The following is an 18,277-nucleotide window of genomic DNA, read 5'->3' as shown; positions in this document are numbered from 1 at the left end:
CAATGAAATTTCAACAAATTCTTGATGCAAACATAACACCATTTGTAAAAAAGCAGAAGTTGAAAAGAGGATGGCTTCTACAATTGGATAATGATCCTAAACACATGTCAAAATACACAATAGACTACCTGAAAAGGTGCAAGCTGAAGGTTTTGCAATGACCCTCACAGTCCCCTGATTTGAACATCATTGAAAATCTGTGGCTAGACCTCAAAATAGCAGTGGATGCAAGATGACCCAGGAATCTCGCAGAACTGGAAGAATTTTCCAAGGAAGAATGGATGAAAATCCCTCAAACAAGAATTGAAAGCCTCTTGGCTGATCTACAAAAAGCGTTTACAAGCAGTAATATTTTCAAAAGGGGTTGCTACTAGGTACAAACCATGCAGGGTGCCCAAACTTGTGCATCGGCCCATTTTAATTTTTGTAATTTTTAAAATGTAAAAGATGAAAATATATATATTTTTGCCTAAATACAAAGGAAATTGGTTGACTTTAACTTTAAGCCTTTTAGAGATCATTTTGTCTTCAACTTGCTTAACTGTTTACAATAACAGTACTTTTGACCATAGTGCCCTGCAGCTATGACATTTTATGGATTATCACAGATCAGCAGTTCCCAGTGGAGCACAGTATGTATGGCGGAGTTGTTTTCCTTCTCCAGAGTCACTCGGTAAGTTTCTCTTCTATAAAGTGTAAGCTCTTATGGTCAGCGGGATCCTCTCTCTCATACCTATAGAGTGTAAGCTCTTATTATCAGAGAGGTCCTCTCTCCTGTAGAGTGCAAGCTCTTATGGTCAGAAAGGCTCTTTTTATCTCCTCTCCCCCACGTGTATTTTACAAGTAATTACAAGCTTTCCAGTATTGAGATTTGCACAAATTTATTCTCCGCAAGTCAAATTTTGGGGGTAAATTTGATAAAGTAGGTGAATTTGAATTTCATAAATTCCACTCATCTTTATGTAGCACCCTGAGGATTCGGCTGCTACAGGGGTATTACACCTCAAGCCAGAGGTGTGGTATTCCACTCCCGGGTAAGGATGGAGTGTGGAACTGAGCTCAGAAAGCTGCATACACTACATACATCCCATTTCCGGGGGACAGACCGACGGTACTCCCACCAGTATATGTGCAGGTACGACAGTGTCTGTCCCTGGCTGGAGTGGGAGGGGGGGTGGAACATCCCAGTAGTGTAGGGGCAGATAGGGGGAGCAGTCTGGGTAATGCTAGGAGCTCATTGGGTGCTGGTCACCTGAGCTCACACATAGAGGGAGTATATAAGGTGGGAACCATCTTAGAACAGAGTCTTTTGTAGAGGTTTGGTCTGAAAGTCAACAGCCAGTCTTTTGTAGAGGTTTGGTCTGAAAGTCAACAGCCAGTCTTTTGTAGAGGTTTGGTCTGAAAGTCAACAGCCAGTCTTTTGTAGAGGTTTGGTCAGAAAGTCAACAGCCAGCTCCAAGGCCAAGAGAGAGAGAGAGGAGAAAGAAGGACCCAGAGGGGGAGAAGAGGGAACTCCAAGAACCCAAAATTAGACCAGAGGGTGAAGAGTTGGCACAAGGGTACCGGATCCCAAGCTGGTGGAGGGCACTAATCCTTAGCCAGAGACCGGAGGTCGTGGGCAGGATCTGCCACGACCACCCACTAAATCCACCCGGAAGGCAAACCGAGAATAGGGTCAGGGAACCCAGAGACAAGGGTTTTACCAACAAGAGGCCCGAGGGAGCCGGACATAGGTGGATCCCTGGTGGGGAAGGCCAGAGAGAAGGACAAGTCAGAAAGGGAGCTCAGGACTACGCTCCAGAATCACCTGGGGGTTGGCCGAGTCCAGGACCTGGTGGACGCAGCACGGCTCGGGCGGTCACTCAAGGCCGGAGTGACCAACACAAAAGCAGTAAGTAAAAACCCTGAACTGCACAGCCCGACTCTGAGTTTCAATACCATCCTCACTGCACCTCCACAACCACCATCCTCTGCAACTGACCCCCTGAGGCTATACCCCTCCCGTTGGGGGTTATACTACCTGAGCTGCACACACACCACCAGCCTCAGCGGACCCTGCTGCAGCGGCGGCCGTAGTGACCGCAAATCAACGGGTGGCGTAGTCGACACTAAAGAACATCCAGTAACATCTGTAGGACTGCCACACACTGAGCTTGACACCCTGGGCACGGACCGGGTCACCGCCACTCGGAGACTACAACCCCCACCTGATCCGGCTCCGGGTAATCCCCCAAACAACACTGGCCCAGGGGGCACGTCATTTACTTATTACTATGTTTTACATCATGTAAGCTCATTTTTCATTAATTGTTATGCGGTGATTAAACATCTAAAACAATCTAAGGGTCAATTGAATTTAGTAGATAAAAGTATAAGCTTAAAATAATTGTAAGAAATATATTTACCAGTTATACTACTGTTCTGACTGAGAACAACATCATGTTCCAGCCCTCTCTATTGTGGAACAGGTGCTATGATGGCAAATTAATTAGTCTGCAGAGGCGCACCTAGTTTTCAATCACTGCAGGCCTGAAATAGGTCAGGGCTATCACAAGAATGCCATCTGGGTTCCATTTACCCAAGGGAGACAATCAAAGTCTATAAATTACACATAACTGAAAAGGGCATGGGGCAATTAACCCTATTAGCCTTCATTTTTACAGTTTATGCTATGTCAACATGTATGCACTCTAAATAATATGTAACATTATACCAATGCTTCCTCAGTGACTCCACTTGTATATCATTAAGACTCTGCATTTCCTCCAAGGCTGTCAGATGCACACTCTGTAAGAAGGCTAAAATTAGCATTTAAATATAATACAGCAGCCGTGTAAGTTAAATACATGTATGTTTTCAGCTAAGACGGCTATAAAAATATAAATAGACATCTTTAATTTGACAACTTACAAAGGTGTATACTCATCTTGTAAATTGCTTCAGTTAAGTGAGAATCCTGTATCATTAACCTGCGCAGTTGTGATTGTCCAAGAAGGAAACTATTTGTTTTCTTGCTTCTATTTTGTTTGTTTTGATATGTTCCAATGAATCTCTTGGTCTTTGTGTATGTCTTGGTGAAGAATAGGCTCACGTGTAGGTGTATGAACTCTATTGCATTTCTTTGTGGTTTGAATTCAGCATTGCCATCTTCTAGGTACAGAGAATTTGTACCATTTATTTTCTACTTTACAATTTTTTTTTATCCTACTATCCTACTATATCATAATACCCATAATATTATTATATTGTAAAATTGATCCCACTATTGTTTTTATTAAAAAAACTATTTAATATATCGCTAATATATTTATATACAAAATCATACTTTGTGGTTCAAATACTAGACCATGATTCAATTCTGCAAAATAATTTAGATATCTGAGCCTGACTAGATGTATGTGCACACATCTTTTCCAGATGAAGTTTTTCCTTTTTGCATTTATTTGGTCATTTTCAATGCACTTTGCAGACATTTTTTTAACTCCATTCAACAATGAACAAACTGCAAGTGATTTTTCAAGCAAAAACGAAGGCAAAATGCTCAAAAAGATGGCAAGTCGTCATCTGTGTGTCTTTTAAGGCTTTCTATTGACTTGTATTGTAAAGTACAGAGCTTAATCAGCACAGAAACTACAAGAATGGTCTGCTCACCTGTTTTAAATGCTTGGCATTTTTGGAAACCTGAAGCTGTTGAACGATGCTCAAAAGAGTGAATATTTTTTTAAAGCGTTATTTTACATAGAAACGTATATTTCAATCTTTTGAACGTCTTCTAGATGTTTTTTTAGGTGGGTTTGTAGAGCGGACTCACCTAAAAAAAGCTTTGTGCACATGTACAGTACTCTAAGTCTTCTGTCCGAGATAAGAAATCTCTATTCCGTGTCACTCCTGTATGGAAGGAGACATATAACATCAGTGAATATGCGAACACTAGAGTTGAGTGAATCTACAAAAATTTGATTCAAGCAAATTTGTTAAATTCATAGAACAGTTGATTTGCATCAAATAAATCAAATGTAATTTTAAACTACAGGATGGGTTTAAAACATCTCTCAGTCTCTCCCTATACCTTTTCTGCCATAGAAAGTCCTTACATCTGTCCGTTTGTCTTCTGTCTTTCGACTTCCATCTTCATTTTAGGTTGGAAGTAGTGATGAGTGAGCACTAAAATGATCGGGTACTCGTTGTTAAAGTCGAGCTAATTGGAATGCTTGAGTGCTCGGACCAAATAACGAGCCCAATGTAAGTCTATGGGAAACTCAAGCATTTTTCCGGTGGCTCCCCCCAGCGGTCTGCAGAGGGCCTAAAAATTGCCCAAATCGATGGGAGCAGTGCTCAAATGACATGGGAACAGCATGGGGAAGACCCCTGGAAGCATTTATGACTCCCAGGTCACTGCTGTCAACAATGTTGTCAGAGGTATTACGCCACTTTTACGGACTCACAATAAAACATACAAAAATGAAACCAAAATGTATTTTCCTGGGAAATATGTTAAGGAACATCCTTTCCAGGCTAATGACTTGTATATAAGGCAAAATAAATATTCAAAAACAAAAATGCTCCTCCACACCTTGGGCTATGTTCACACGTAGCGTTTTTGATGCGTTTTTGCACTTTTGCATTGCTTTCAACCAAGACAAATGCATTCACCAGGAAATGTCATTTTAACATTTTACAACCTTATCTGGCCATATGGTGTGTGACACATCATCAGACACATCCTGTTTTATTTGTGATGTAGGGATCTGAAAGTAACAAAGCCTATTTTTATAGGGCCATCAGGCGGCCCATACTATTCTTCAAGGGCCAGCAGTCGGCCCTCGCTATTGTTAGAGAGCCATGCTTTGTTGTTCCCATTATTAACGAGTGGGTCTCCTATACTGTTATTGTGTATGCAGTGACTGCAACGGCTGCCAAAAATTTGGAGGAACTGTAATGCTCCTTGCAAGAGACATAGAGGTCGAAGGGCCTCCTGCAAAAAATGCTCCCATTATTAGGAAGTGTGTCTCCCAAACTGTTTGCCTATGCAATGAAGAAACGACTGTCAAAAATTTGGAGGAACTCCAATGCCCCTTGCAGGAGAAGCAGAGGTCGGAGGGACTCCTGCAAAAAATGCTCCCATTATTAGGAAGTGTGTCTCCAATACTGTTTGCCTATGCAGTGAAGCAACAGCTGCCAAAAATTTAGAGGAACTCCAATGTCCCTTGCAAGAGATGTAGATATGTTGATATGGTACATATGGTGGTGATATGGTGGTGGAGGATGAGGATGCGGAGAAGGAGGAGGACAAGGGCAAACAGACAAAATCAGGAAGCGTATACCCATGTCTGGGTGTGAAGACAGAGGTGCATGGGAATAGAGTTAGACCTCCCAAAAAAAAGACACTGTACTTGAGTTTATGTTACGCTGCTATCATTAGGTGGTGTTGAGAAGTCTGGCCCAATCCAGTCAGCATTCTGCTACCATCCAGCCTGGCATCTTAATGCCGTCCCAGCGTGGGAGAATTCTCCTGCTCAAGCGGTGATGTCATTTGCCGGCACCACATGCGCAGGAGAATTCTCCCACGCTGTCAGTGACGTGCATGAGGTGAGCTGAGTTCACTGGACATGAACTCGGTGTTATGTTCTGCTACCAAAGCTAAGGAAAGAGAGGAGATCTGTCCCTACTATAGGACTCAGCTGAATCCCTACGATGTAACAGGGAACCTGATCCTGCGATCAGACCTGCTAAAGTCCTAATCTAGTCTGTACGGAGACCTATAGATGTGGGGAGGGAATCCCTACAAGTACTAAGGACTGGGAGGAATATGGGACACCTCCTAACAGAAATAGTAGCAGACAGACGAACAAACAAAATAGATAGAACATAGAGGTCCGTAGACCAAGCAAACTAACAGAGCTAGATACAGAGCACAGGCTAGCTAGAAAGTAGATATACAATGAAGTCCAGCAAAGCCAGAAGGGCGGAGCAGGATTAAATAGGCCAACAAGGTCATGTGACCAGCAAAGGAAAAAAAACCTAACAGCAAGGTTCTAACACTCGGCTCATCTGGATGCCATCACAGCCAGACCCTGAGGAGCTTCACTGAGGAGCTTCTCAGTGTCTGCGGCATGGCAAGCTGGATGGCAGCGTTCTGCTGCGATCCAGCCTGTCATGTCAATGTTGCAAAGCTGAAGCCGTCCTGGGAACCATGGAAAGGTAAGGATGAGGTTGGTTTATTATTTTACTTTTATTGCAAGAGATCGTTGGCTTCAGCTGGAATGGGCGTGACGGTAAGTAGAGTTTAATTTAAAACATTGAAGGATTGTGTCTTTATTTCAATTAAAGGACTTTATTCTGTGTGTTTGTGTTTTTTTTTAACTTTCACTATGGGGTTAGTAATGGGGGTGTCTTATAGACGCCTCTCCATTACTAACCTGGGCTTTATAAGCTGACATCAACCCCAACCCTATTACCCCACTGCCACCGCTACAGGGCAGTGGGAAGAGCGAGGCTAAGTGCCAGAATTGGATGTGCCATTTCTGGGGCGGCTGACGGCTGGTGTTTCTAGCCTGGGAGGGGGGCAATATTCATGGCACCCTTCCTGGGCTATTAATATCTATTAATATCAGCCCCCAGCTGTCTGCCTAGCCTTTGCTAGCTATTAAAATAGTGGGGACCCCACGTCATTTTTTTGGGGGGGTCCCCCATTTTAATAGCTAGTAAAGTCTAGGTCTTCAGCTGGGGGCTGATATTAGTAGCCTGGGAAGCTCCGTGGGTATTACCCCTTCCCAGGCTTCAAACATCTGCCCCAGTCATCTGCTTAACCTCCGCTAGAGACTAAAATTATGGGGAACCCCACACCAATTTTTTTTTTTAATAAATCCTTTATTTTAACACTAAATGACAAGTACAGTAACCAACACTGTCACTGTACTTATTATATATGTGACTGACATGTTTCTATCTATCTAATCTACTGTATGTGTGATGCCCTATTCTTTCTGTTCTAAATTGTCAAGTACCGGTGTATGCTGCTGCTGAATTGCCGGCTTTTCATGTTTCAATGTGAGCACTGTTCCTGTTAGGAGGGCGGTTGAAGACAACTTTATTTTAATGGAACGCAACCGACCCCGGGGTCCGCGATGCAGCCTGAAAGACTGCTGCCGAACACTTTCCGGGTGGAAAGGCAAACGACAACTTAAATGTTAAACTCTTCCGTGTTAATTCACACAGGAACGGGTAAAGCGGTGCGCTCTATCTATCTAACTGCACGGAGGAGAGAGCGACCTGGGAAGCACCTAGCAAATATCTTAACCCTTCGTGTTAAGGCACACGGAAGGGTAAGACGGTTCGCACAATCTCCAAGAACCGCAGGGAGACGTGCGACCATGGGAACAGCAGTAGCCCTGTCTTCGATACAGGGCTACGCTATAGGAGAAGGCGCTAGCGTGCGGGTGTGATTCCCGCCGGGTATTCGAGCACTCAGCCGGCAAGCTACCGGACTGAGCCAACCCGCTCTATATAGCTCACAGGCGGCTCGTGGTGTAAGGCGAACCCCCTGGTCAGAACCAGTCTGCAAGATGAAGCTACCTGCCTACTTAATCTGACCTGCCTAACTAAAGCTAAGGCTTTTCAAGGAGCCCAGAGAAAGCGTGCACACCACAAACAGCTAGCTCAAATGATCTGAGCACGTCGCCATCTTTGTGGGCGGGCCTTTTAAAGACTAAGCCCTGCCCACTGACGCGCTATTGGTGACGTTACCCGTGAACCAATCAGGCGGTGCCTGGTCACCGGGTCAGGTGGGTGCCAACCCACCAATCATGATCCGCCAGGTCACGGACATGCTCAGTGCGGCAAAACCTGGACTTAGATTCCTCAAGCCCTGTCTCACTCTGCAACCCAGGATTAACATTGCTAGGCACAACTACCTGGGAGACAAACAGGGCTCACGGACCAGCTAGGCGTTGGGGCTGATGGCGATGCTGAGCAGCATCAGCCCCAGCTGGACTGAAATGGGAGACCACCGAAGGTCCTGGACCCATTTAAAGTCCAGCACAAGACCGACACCTAATATCATCCCCCTCCACTTGACTCTCCTTTTCCTCCATGAGCCGGGGGGCAAGGATGTGGTCCAACGGGTCGCAGAGAGGATTCACGAAACAGTGACCCCTCCGGTGTACAGGTTACCCTATTTTAGGACGGGAAGCAGTGACAACTGGTTCTCTATGCGTAGGATCCTTCACGGGTGACAGGGAGGAAGGACCTGCTGGTCTCTGGCGAAAAGATTTATCTCTCGCACAGATGGGACACGCGAGAACAAAGTCCTTGACATCCTGGCACCACCGGGGCCACCAATAGGACCGTAGAAGGGACTTAGAGGTACGTTTGACCCCCAGGTGAGCTCCGATCTTAGGGGCATGAGCCCAGGAGAGCACCATACTCTGTAGATTAGGGGAAACAAACGTCCTCCCCGACGGAACCAGGTTGGAGGACACTGCAGCCACCCTCTCTTTCTGAGATTTCTTAGCGACAAAATCAGACAAGGACCGGGTCCTGGAAACAGACTAGGAATCTGTACCGGATGTCGAAATGATAGAAGGGTCAGAGACTACCCTCCGGGTGACTTTGCCCAAACACTGAGATGCACAATTCCCACTCCAGGAAGAAATTCTCCCCGACTTCCAGTCAATGTGTCGCGAATGACAAAGTAACCAGGGGAGACCCAACAACACCTCGTCTAATCCACCGGGAATAATAAGAAAAGAGATAACCTCCCGGTGACCCTGAGGAAATGACATGGTGAGAGGGATCGTCCGGTGGGTGATTTGCACATCCAGGAGTGAACCATTGGCAACACTAATGTTCATTGGACTAGAGAGTGGCTCAGTAGAGATGGCATGTCTCTGGGCAAAAGTAGAAGATAAAAAATTGCCCTCAGCACCAGAGTCCACCCACGCCTTGGCAGTAACTGCAGATTGACCGAAGGACAAGATCACCTTATATGATAACCTGGAGGAAGAGGACCCAGGATTCAATGTACCTTCACCAACGGTGGTAAGACCTACTCGTTTTACCAGCTGCTTGGAACCCTTATTTATGGGGTGCTCCAAGAGATGTGCGGGACGGGAATGAGAGGGACTAGACTCAGTCCGGGATACATCCATAGCCTCAGGCTCTGGGTCGGAGGTCTTGGATTTGGGTCTAAAGACGCCAGGTGCCAGCAGGTACTGGGAACTGCCAACCTCTAGCTCTAACCTGTGTTCTGCATGACGCAAGTCTATACGGTCAGTGAGAGATATTAACTCCTCCAGGGAGGTTGGAATCTCTCTGGTAGATAAAGCATCTTTAATATGCCCAACCAGACCCTTCCAGAACACCGGGATAAGCGACCGCTCAGACCAATCCAGTTCAGCCGCTAAGGTTCTGAACTGGACGGCATAGTGACTGGAGGTGGCCGAACCCTGGACCAACGCAAGGAGCTTTAGAGCCGCATCATGCGTGACCTGAGGACCCAGAAAAACACTTTTTAGGATCTTAAGGAAGAGACCCGCATTTACTACCACCGGGTCGTTCCGCTCCCATAGAGGAGTAGCCCACTCCAGAGCCCTGTGAGAAAGCAATGAGATGATATATCCCACTTTGGCTCTTTCGGAGGGGAACCGTGCCTCCATCATCTCCAAATGAATGGAGCAGACATTAATAAAACCCCTGCAGAGTTTACTATCCCCAGCAAATTTTTCCGGGAGAGCAAACCGGGGTAATGGGGCACTTGCAGTGGTTTCAGTATTCACCGCAGCCGAGTTGATAATATTGGCTGCTAGAGTAGCCGCCTTGGAAGCTACTGCAGTGATATCAGCAACTGGAGCAGTTTGTTCCAGAGTTCTAAGTCTGGTCTCCAGTTGCTGTACGTAACGCTGCAGTTGCTGGTTGTCGGCCATGTTCGGCAAGACCCTGGCGCTCAGATACTGTTAGGAGGGCGGTTGCAGACAACTTTATTTTAATGGAACGCAACAGACCCCGGGGTCCGCGATGCTGCCTGAAAGACTGCTGCCGAACACTTTCCGGGTGGAAAGGCAAACGACAACTTAAATGTTAAACTCTTCCGTGTTAATTCACACATGAATGGGTAAAGCGGTAAGCTCTTTCACCGTTAACTGCACGGAGGAGAGAGCGACCTGCGACACACCTAACAAATATCTTCACCTTTGTGTTAAGGCACACGGAAGGGTAAGACGGTTCGCACAATCTCCAAGAACCGCAGGGAGACGTGCGACCGTGGGAACAGCTTTAGCCCTGTCTTTGATACAGGCGCTACACTATGGGGATTGGCGCTAAAGCGGTTCACACAATCTCCAAGAACCGCAGGGAGACGTGTGACCGGACTAGGAGCAGTAGCCCTGTCTTCGATACAGGGCTACGCTATAGGAGAAGGCGCTAGCGTGCGGGTGTGATTCCCGCCGGGTATTCGAGCACTCAGCCGGCGAGCTACCGGACTGAGCCAACCCACTCTATATAGCTCACAGGCGGCTTGGGGTGTAAGGCGAACCCCCTGGTCAGAACCAGTCTGCAAGGTGAAGCTACCTGCCTACTTAATCTGACCTGCCTAACTAAAGCTAAGGCTCTTCAAGGAGCCCAGAGAAAGCGTGCACACCACAAACAGCTAGCTCAAATGATCTGAGCGCGTCGCCATCTTTGTGGGCGGGCCTTTTACAGACTAAGCCCTGCCCACCGACGCGCTATTGGTGACGCTACCCGTGAACCAATCAGGCGGTGCCTGGTCACCGGGTCAGGTGGGTGCCAACCCACCAATCATGATCCGCCAGGTCACGGACATGCTCAGTGCAGCAAAACCTGGACTTAGATTCCACAAGCCCTGTCTCACTCTGCAACCCAGGCTTAATATTGCTAGGCACAACTACCTGGGAGACAAACAGGGCTCGCGCACCAGCTAGGCGTTGGGGCTGATGGTGATGCTGAGCAGAGTCAGCCCTGGCTGGACTGAAATGTGAGACCACAGAAGGTCCTGGACCCATGTCAAATCCAGCACCAGACCGATGCCTAACAGTTCCCATCGATTTGGGCAATCACTGTAATGCTACAACCACCAACCACCATGGCTGTGACATTACAGTGAGTGACACACAATCCCTGCATGATTGGTGCTCTAAATAGCGCCAAACATGCAGGACGGGGATCTGAGCTCCTGCCAGAGCATCTCGAAAGTACTCAGTGAGCTCTGAGCATCTCGAGTACTGAGATGCTCGGGCGACTACCGAGCAGTGGCAAGCATGCTCGCTCATCACTACTGCTTGTTCTTGACTGTTGTGGTACTACGCCTCCCTCCCCCCTGTGTGCTGCTGTCCTCCCTCTGTATTTCCTCCTGCCAGGTTGGGTCAGTTACTATATCATCCACCACCTCGTCTTCCACTTCTGCACCATGATCCTCCTCCTGACTTTCTGGCAACTGTGTCTCATCATTATCATCCACCTCTTGCAACAGTAATTGCACTTTCCCACTGTCACCTTCATGTGACCGTGGCTGCTCCAATATTTGGGCATCGCTACACACGTTCTCCTCTTGACTCACTTGAAGCTTACCGGGCGAGAGGCCCGAATCTACAAATGGAAAAGTGAACAGCTCTTCTGAGTGTCTAAGTGTGGGATCTGTTGTCTCTGGGCACTCGGCATGGAGGGAGGAGGATCAGGGTGAGGAATATGCGATCCAGACGCACGGCTACTGAGACTTGACGGTGTGGAAGACAGGGTGGTGGTGGTGGCTAATTGACTGGAAACATTATGTGCTATCCAACCAATAACCTTTTCACACTGCTCTGTGTTCAATAGTGGTGTTCTGCGGTCCCCTATTAATTGGGACAGGAAGGTCGAGCGACAAGATGTGGGTGTTTGTTGTGGCACAATTTCAGCTTGCCCAAAGCCACGTCCTCGGCATCTGCATGCACCATCACCATCACGTCCATTTCCCCGTCCCTAGCCACGCAACTTGCCCATTTTTAATGGAGGACAATATTTTCCACGTTCACGAGAAATGGCTGATTTTGGAACGCAGCTATATGTGATACGTCTGACAGAGATCCACAATTTTAAATAGCAGGCCTGTAATTTGCTAATACCATTCTTCACAGACACCTAGTGTGAATAGCTTGATCGACACACTGCAACGGAATGAAAATGGAAGAAATGGATGATTTTTGAACAGTCGTATAGGTGATATGTCTGACAGAGAACCACTGTTTTAAATAGCAGGCCTGTAATTTACTAATATTATTCTACACAGAGACCTACTGTGAATAGCTTCACCGACACACTGCAACAGAATGGAATAAGAGGCCAATATTTTCCACGTTCAGTTCAAATTTCTGTAATTTTATCGCCGAAATATGGAACAGATATGGCTTTATTCTGCAGTGAGAACAAACAAATGGAGCAGAAAAATGATGCGCTCTGGATTGCTTTTTAAGCAAATAACCAGGATTAACATAAAAAAAAAATTGCCTTTCTATGTCTAGAAATATCTGTAATTATTACAGCAGCAGCATCAGACAGGACTTTCAATGGACCCTCTGTACACTGCAGTCAGCGACATTCACTGCCTGCCTGCCTAGCACTGATTATATGCAGCTGGATTAGTCCTCAGAAGGACTGTTAGTTCAGATGGATATAGATATATGTTGTGGAATACCTATGCTAACTATAAACAAGCAAATCTCTCCCTGATGCAGCAGCAGTCCTCCCTACTCTGCCTGATTCCAGGGTAGACTGTGACGAGCATGGCGGCGCCTGGTCTTATATATACCTGATGATGCTGTGCGGCCAGCCAATCATTGTAATGCCACAACCAACATGGCTACGGCATTACAGTGCATAGCAGGCAATCCCTGCATGTTCATTGGCTTTCTAAAGAGCGCCAAACATGAAGGGAGGGGACCCGAGTTCCCGCCCGAGCAACCCGGAAATACTCGCCGAGCTCGTCGAGTACAGTAATGCTTGGGCGAGTACCGAGTAGTGGCGAGCACGTTCACTCATCACTAGTCGGAAGTGATTAGATGCTCAGAATGAAGATCAAGGAATCAGCAGAGGCAGGAGAGGTGCCATGAGGGCAAAGGAGAGGTAAGTATGAGTTTTTTTACACTCCTTCCTGGCCCTCTACAGTCCATAAAAAAGGGGCCAGTTTTGAATAATTTTTTATACTTAGCCACAAGATTAAGTTGTAGATACCATATTTTCCGGACTATAAGATGCACCGGACCATAAGATGCAGCTATGTTTTTGAAGAGGAAAATAGAAAAAAAATTGAAGCAAAAAATGTGGTCATGATGCACAGTTATGAGGGAAGGGGTATGCTGCTGACACTGTTATAGGGGTAATGTTCCCCAATTCTGTACTAATATACCCCATTCTGGTATATACTGTATATGCCCCCATTCTGGTATATACGACCCCCCTTTCCTGTTGTACCTGACCACATCCTGGTATACATGGCCCCCATCCCCATTCCGGTATACATGGCCTCCCATCCTGGTTTACATGGTCCCCCATACTGGTATGCATGGCACCCCCACGCTGCACACATAAAAAAATAAATAAAACGATTCTACTCACCTTCCCTCTGTTCTAGCGGCATCCTGTTATGTTTCTAGCAGCTGATTTCAGCTGTAAGCAGTGCTTGACTTTACTGCCATGCACCCTCATATGCTGAGGTCAGCTGCCGAAATATTCACTGCCCTCCATGCCGGGACCATTGCCATGGAGAGCAGTGAATATTCATTTTCCTTAATAGCCCGCACAGTGTCATCTGCAGCCGCCGGCTCCTGCAGCAGCTAGGCGATCACATGTGCCCGCTATTAAAGAGAATGAATATTCACTGCTCTCCACTCCCATGGGCGTTGGGAGCAGTGAATATTCATTTTCTTTAACAACGAGCACAGTGTTTGCTGCAGCAGGCGGCTCCTGCCTACTGTGACCTGCTCCTCCGCCACTGCCGCTTCACCCCTCCCACCATCTACAGCCGGACTATGTACCGTACATCTGGACTATAAGATGTATCCCCCACTTTCCTCGAAAATTTTGGAGGAAAAATGTGCATCTTATAATCAGAAAAATACGGTATATAATTATTTTTTTTAAATGGACATTTGAAGTTAGACTTTGATAATAGAACTATCCAAAAAAAGGGGGTGGCCAAAAATGTTAGATTTTAAATATCATTTTCCTGTGTTAGATCATGCAAATGATAAACTTTTTGTTGGAATCATTTAAAAAATTACCTGTATCTAGATTGTTGAGGAAACCAAATGTATAATTATTATTATTTATTATTATAGCGCCATTCATTCCATGGCGCTTTACATGTGAAAGGGATATACATAGCACAAACAATTACAATAAATTTTGAACAATACAAGTCGGCAACTGGTACAGGAGGAGCGAGGACCCCGCCTGCGAGGGCTCACAATCTACAGCTTGCACTAAATTATAAAACTGTCACTGAAAAAAGTCGTATTGATGTAGACTCAAATTTTGCAGCCAATGCCAGGGAACTGTTGCCAAAGCAGCAGAGCCGCCGGCTCTCACTGGGCGCAGTGCGAGCAAGAGACAATGATGAGCGTTGTCGTGAGTAACCGGCGCCTGTAAATAGCGGCAACTTTAGTGCTATTCACAGGCACCGGAGACAGATTCAGGGAATGTGGACTATGACGGAGCTTCGTGGGAACATTTTTTCAAATAAATTGGTGAACAAGGGACTGTCTCTTGTTTTTGTTTCTTTATTTTTATGTTTTTCAGGTATCCATTTCTGTACTACATCAGATTCGGAGGGTTACGGCGGACATGCATGGGAAATTTCTTATTTTCAATAAATTGGTGAACGAGGGATAGTGTGGGTAAGTATTTATTCAAATAAAGTATTTTTTCTGTGTGTGTGTTTTAATTTTTGATTACTAGGTTAGTAATGTGGTGTCTGATAGACATCTCTCAATTACTAACCCCAGGGCTTGATGGCAGCTGTGATTTTTGCCAAATCACAGGTATCATCAACCTCAACTACCATTACCCTGATTGCCACTGCACCAGGGCAATCGGAAGCACCGGACAAAGTGCCAGAATTGGCACATCTAATGTGATGCATCATTTCTGGGGTGGCTGCGGGCTTGTATTTTTAGACTGGGAAGGGCCCAATAACCAGGGACCTTCCCAGCCTGATAATATAATCCCACAGCTGTCTGCTTTATCTTTGCGGGTTATCAAAAATAGGGGGAGTCCCATGTCATTTTTTTAAATTATTTATCTATTCAATAGGTTAAATGAGGTTAAACACCATTTAGTGCCACATGAAAGGCACTAAAGGGTTCAAGTTTATTACATGTAGGGGGTTTGTGACATTATACAGTGGCATGTAAAAGTTTGAGATAACCCTGGTCAAAATTAATGTTATTAAGAACAGTTTAGCAAGTTGAAGGTGAAATCATCTCTAAAAGGACTAGAGTTAAAGACAACACATTTCCTTTGTATTTTAGGGTAATATATCTTAACCCTGCTGTGTGGGGTGCATGCACGTGTCCTCTTCAGCAAAGTGTCCTGTTCGACTAGTGTCTGACAGTCATTTCAATGGCAGTCATTCAGGGCAGGAGTCAGGTAACCAACACTTTGTGCTCTCTTTTAACTATGTACTTTATTCCTGTATCCATAGTCCTGAGTGCTTTTTTCATCCACATTCACCGCCCCATCCCCCCTCCATCACCACTCATCTATATCTGCCCCTCTCTCCTTCCCTCTCCTATATACAGCTCCCATGCTCTTTTGAACTTCCTGAAAAATCTCACTCTATCTTATCCCAAGGCATTGCACAAGAAACCATGTCACAAATCCAAAAACTATCTGCTCTTTGTCTTTTTACTGCTACTACTCATTTCAGGGGATATCTCTCCTAACCCCAGACCACCCTCCACCAACCTCAACCTCTCCCTTACCTCACATCGAAACCCTGCTAACCATATTAACATCAGCTGTACTCCTTCATCTCCCTCCTTCAATTGCGCACTGTGGAATCCACGGTCTGTATGCAACAAGCTTCCTTTCCTGCACAATTACTTTCTGACCAACTCTCTCAATCTGCTGGCCCTCACTGAAACCTGGATCCAGGATTCTGACACTGTCTCCCCTGCCGCTATTTCTCATGGCGGCCTGCATTTTTCCCATTTCCCGAGACCTGCAAACAGACTTGGTGGTGGGGTCAGCATACTCCTGTCCCCACATTGCACCTTCCAGGTCATTCCCCCAGTACCATCACTCTCATTCCCTTGTTTTGGGGTCCACACCATCAGGCTCTTCCATCCCCTCTCCCTCAGAGTAGCTGTCATATACCGTCCCCCAGGCTCACCCACCCAGTTCCTTGACCATTTTTCTGCCTGGCTGCCGCACATCATGTCCTCAAATTTACTAACCCTTATCCTGGGAGACTTCAACATCCCCATAAACAGCCCCACCTCCTCATCCGCATCCCAGCTTCTATCTTTAACCACTTCTCTTGGCCTCTCACAGCTTTCAACCTCTGAGACACACAAAGATGGAAACACCCTTGATCTGGTCTTTGTCTGGCTTAGTTTAATCCCCCACCTAAATAACTCCCCTCTTCCCCTCTCTGATCATAGCATTCTCTCCTTCACGCTCACAAAGCCTCGCCCGCCCCAGCACACTCCTACCTATCACACATTCAGAAATCTTCAAGCCATTAACCCTCATACACTTACAGACTCCCTTCACTCATCACTGTCCCCAATCTCCTCTTTTTCCTGTCCTGATCTGGCTTTAAACCACTACAATGACACTCTCAGAAGCACGCTGGATCAAGTAGTGCCCCTCACCCTCAGAACCTCTAAACACAGAGGAAAACAGCCCTGGCTCACACCGCAAACCCGATTTCTCCAGCGTTGCTCTAGAAGTGCCAAACGCCTATAGAGGAAAACTCGAACAGTAGAAGACTTTATCCACTACAAATTTATGTTAAAAACATATAACTCTGCTCTTCATCTCGCCAAACAGACCTACTTCACCACCTTGATCTCCTCACTATCCAACAACCCCAAAAAACTCTTCGATACCTTTCACTCCCTCCTCAGTCCTAAAGCGCAGGCCCCCATCACGGACATTTGTGCCGAGGACTTGGCCTCCTACTTCACAGAGAAAATAGACACCATCCGTCAGGAAATCAGCTCCCAGCCACCAAGTGCCATGACTCCCATCCCTCCCCACATCCCCTCTGGATCACTCTCCACATTTGACCCAGTCACAGAAGATGAAGTCTCCAGGCTCCTCTCTTCTTCCCATCCCAATACATGCACCACTGACCCCATCCCCTCATATCTACTCCAGTCTCTTTCTTCAGTCGTCACTACTCACCTAACTAAAATCTTCAACCTCTCCCTGTCTTCTGGTATCTTCCCCTCCTCCTTCAAATACTCCATCATTACTCCATTAATAAAAAAGCCCTCTCTTGACCCTTCCTGCACAAACAACTACAGACCAGTCTCCATTCTTCCCTTCATCTCTAAACTCTTGGAGCGCCTGGTCTACTCCTTACCAGTTACCTCTCCACTCACTCTCTTCTAGACCCATCACAGTCCGGCTTCCGCCCCCTACATTCTACAGAAACTGCACTCATCAAAGTAACCAATGACCTTCTGACAGCAAAACGTAATGGTGACCACTCTCTGCTCATTCTTCTTGACCTCTCTGCAGCCTTTGACACCGTTGACCACCACCTCCTACTCTCTACGCTCCACTCAATCAGCATAAAGGACACTGCTCTCTCCTGGTTCTCCTCCTACCTATCTGACCGCTCTTTCAGTGTATCGTTTGCTGGCTCCACTTCTTCCCCTCTTCCTTTCACTATTGGGGTTCCTAAGGGTTCAGTCCTTGGCCCTCTTCTCTTCTCTCTCTACACAGCCCCAATTGGACAGACCATCAGCAAATTTGGTTTTCAGTACCATCTTTATGCTGATGACACACAACTATACACCTCATTCCCTGACCTTACCCCCGCTGTACTACAGAACACCTGTGACTGTCTGGCCGCAGTTTCTAACATAATGTCTGCTGTGTACCTGAAACTCAACCTTTCCAAAACTGAACTTCTTCTGATCCCGCCGTCTACACACCTCTCGAAATCTGACATCTCTCTCTCCGTGTGTGGCACCACAATAATGCCGAGCCAGAGGGCGCATTGTCTGGGCGTTGTGTTTGACACCAATCTCTCCTTCACCTTCCACATACAATC

The 18,277-nt window shown here is 46.3% G+C and overlaps 1 protein-coding gene across 6 annotated transcripts in view; it reads right to left on the bottom strand.

The window, feature by feature from the left end:
• Positions 1-18,277, bottom strand: part of SOX2 (SRY-box transcription factor 2) — a 1,587,917-nt gene that overhangs the window by 836,570 nt on the left and 733,070 nt on the right. The gene's annotated exons all lie outside the window — the stretch shown is intronic.

This window comes from Phyllobates terribilis, unplaced genomic scaffold (assembly GCF_046119375.1).
Source record: "Phyllobates terribilis strain yellow unplaced genomic scaffold, ASM4611937v1 Scaffold_3__8_contigs__length_932513732, whole genome shotgun sequence".
NCBI lineage: Eukaryota > Metazoa > Chordata > Amphibia > Anura > Dendrobatidae > Phyllobates > Phyllobates terribilis.
The sequence above is the reverse complement of the archived record's forward strand: the minus strand, read 5'-3'. Positions and strand labels throughout refer to the sequence as shown.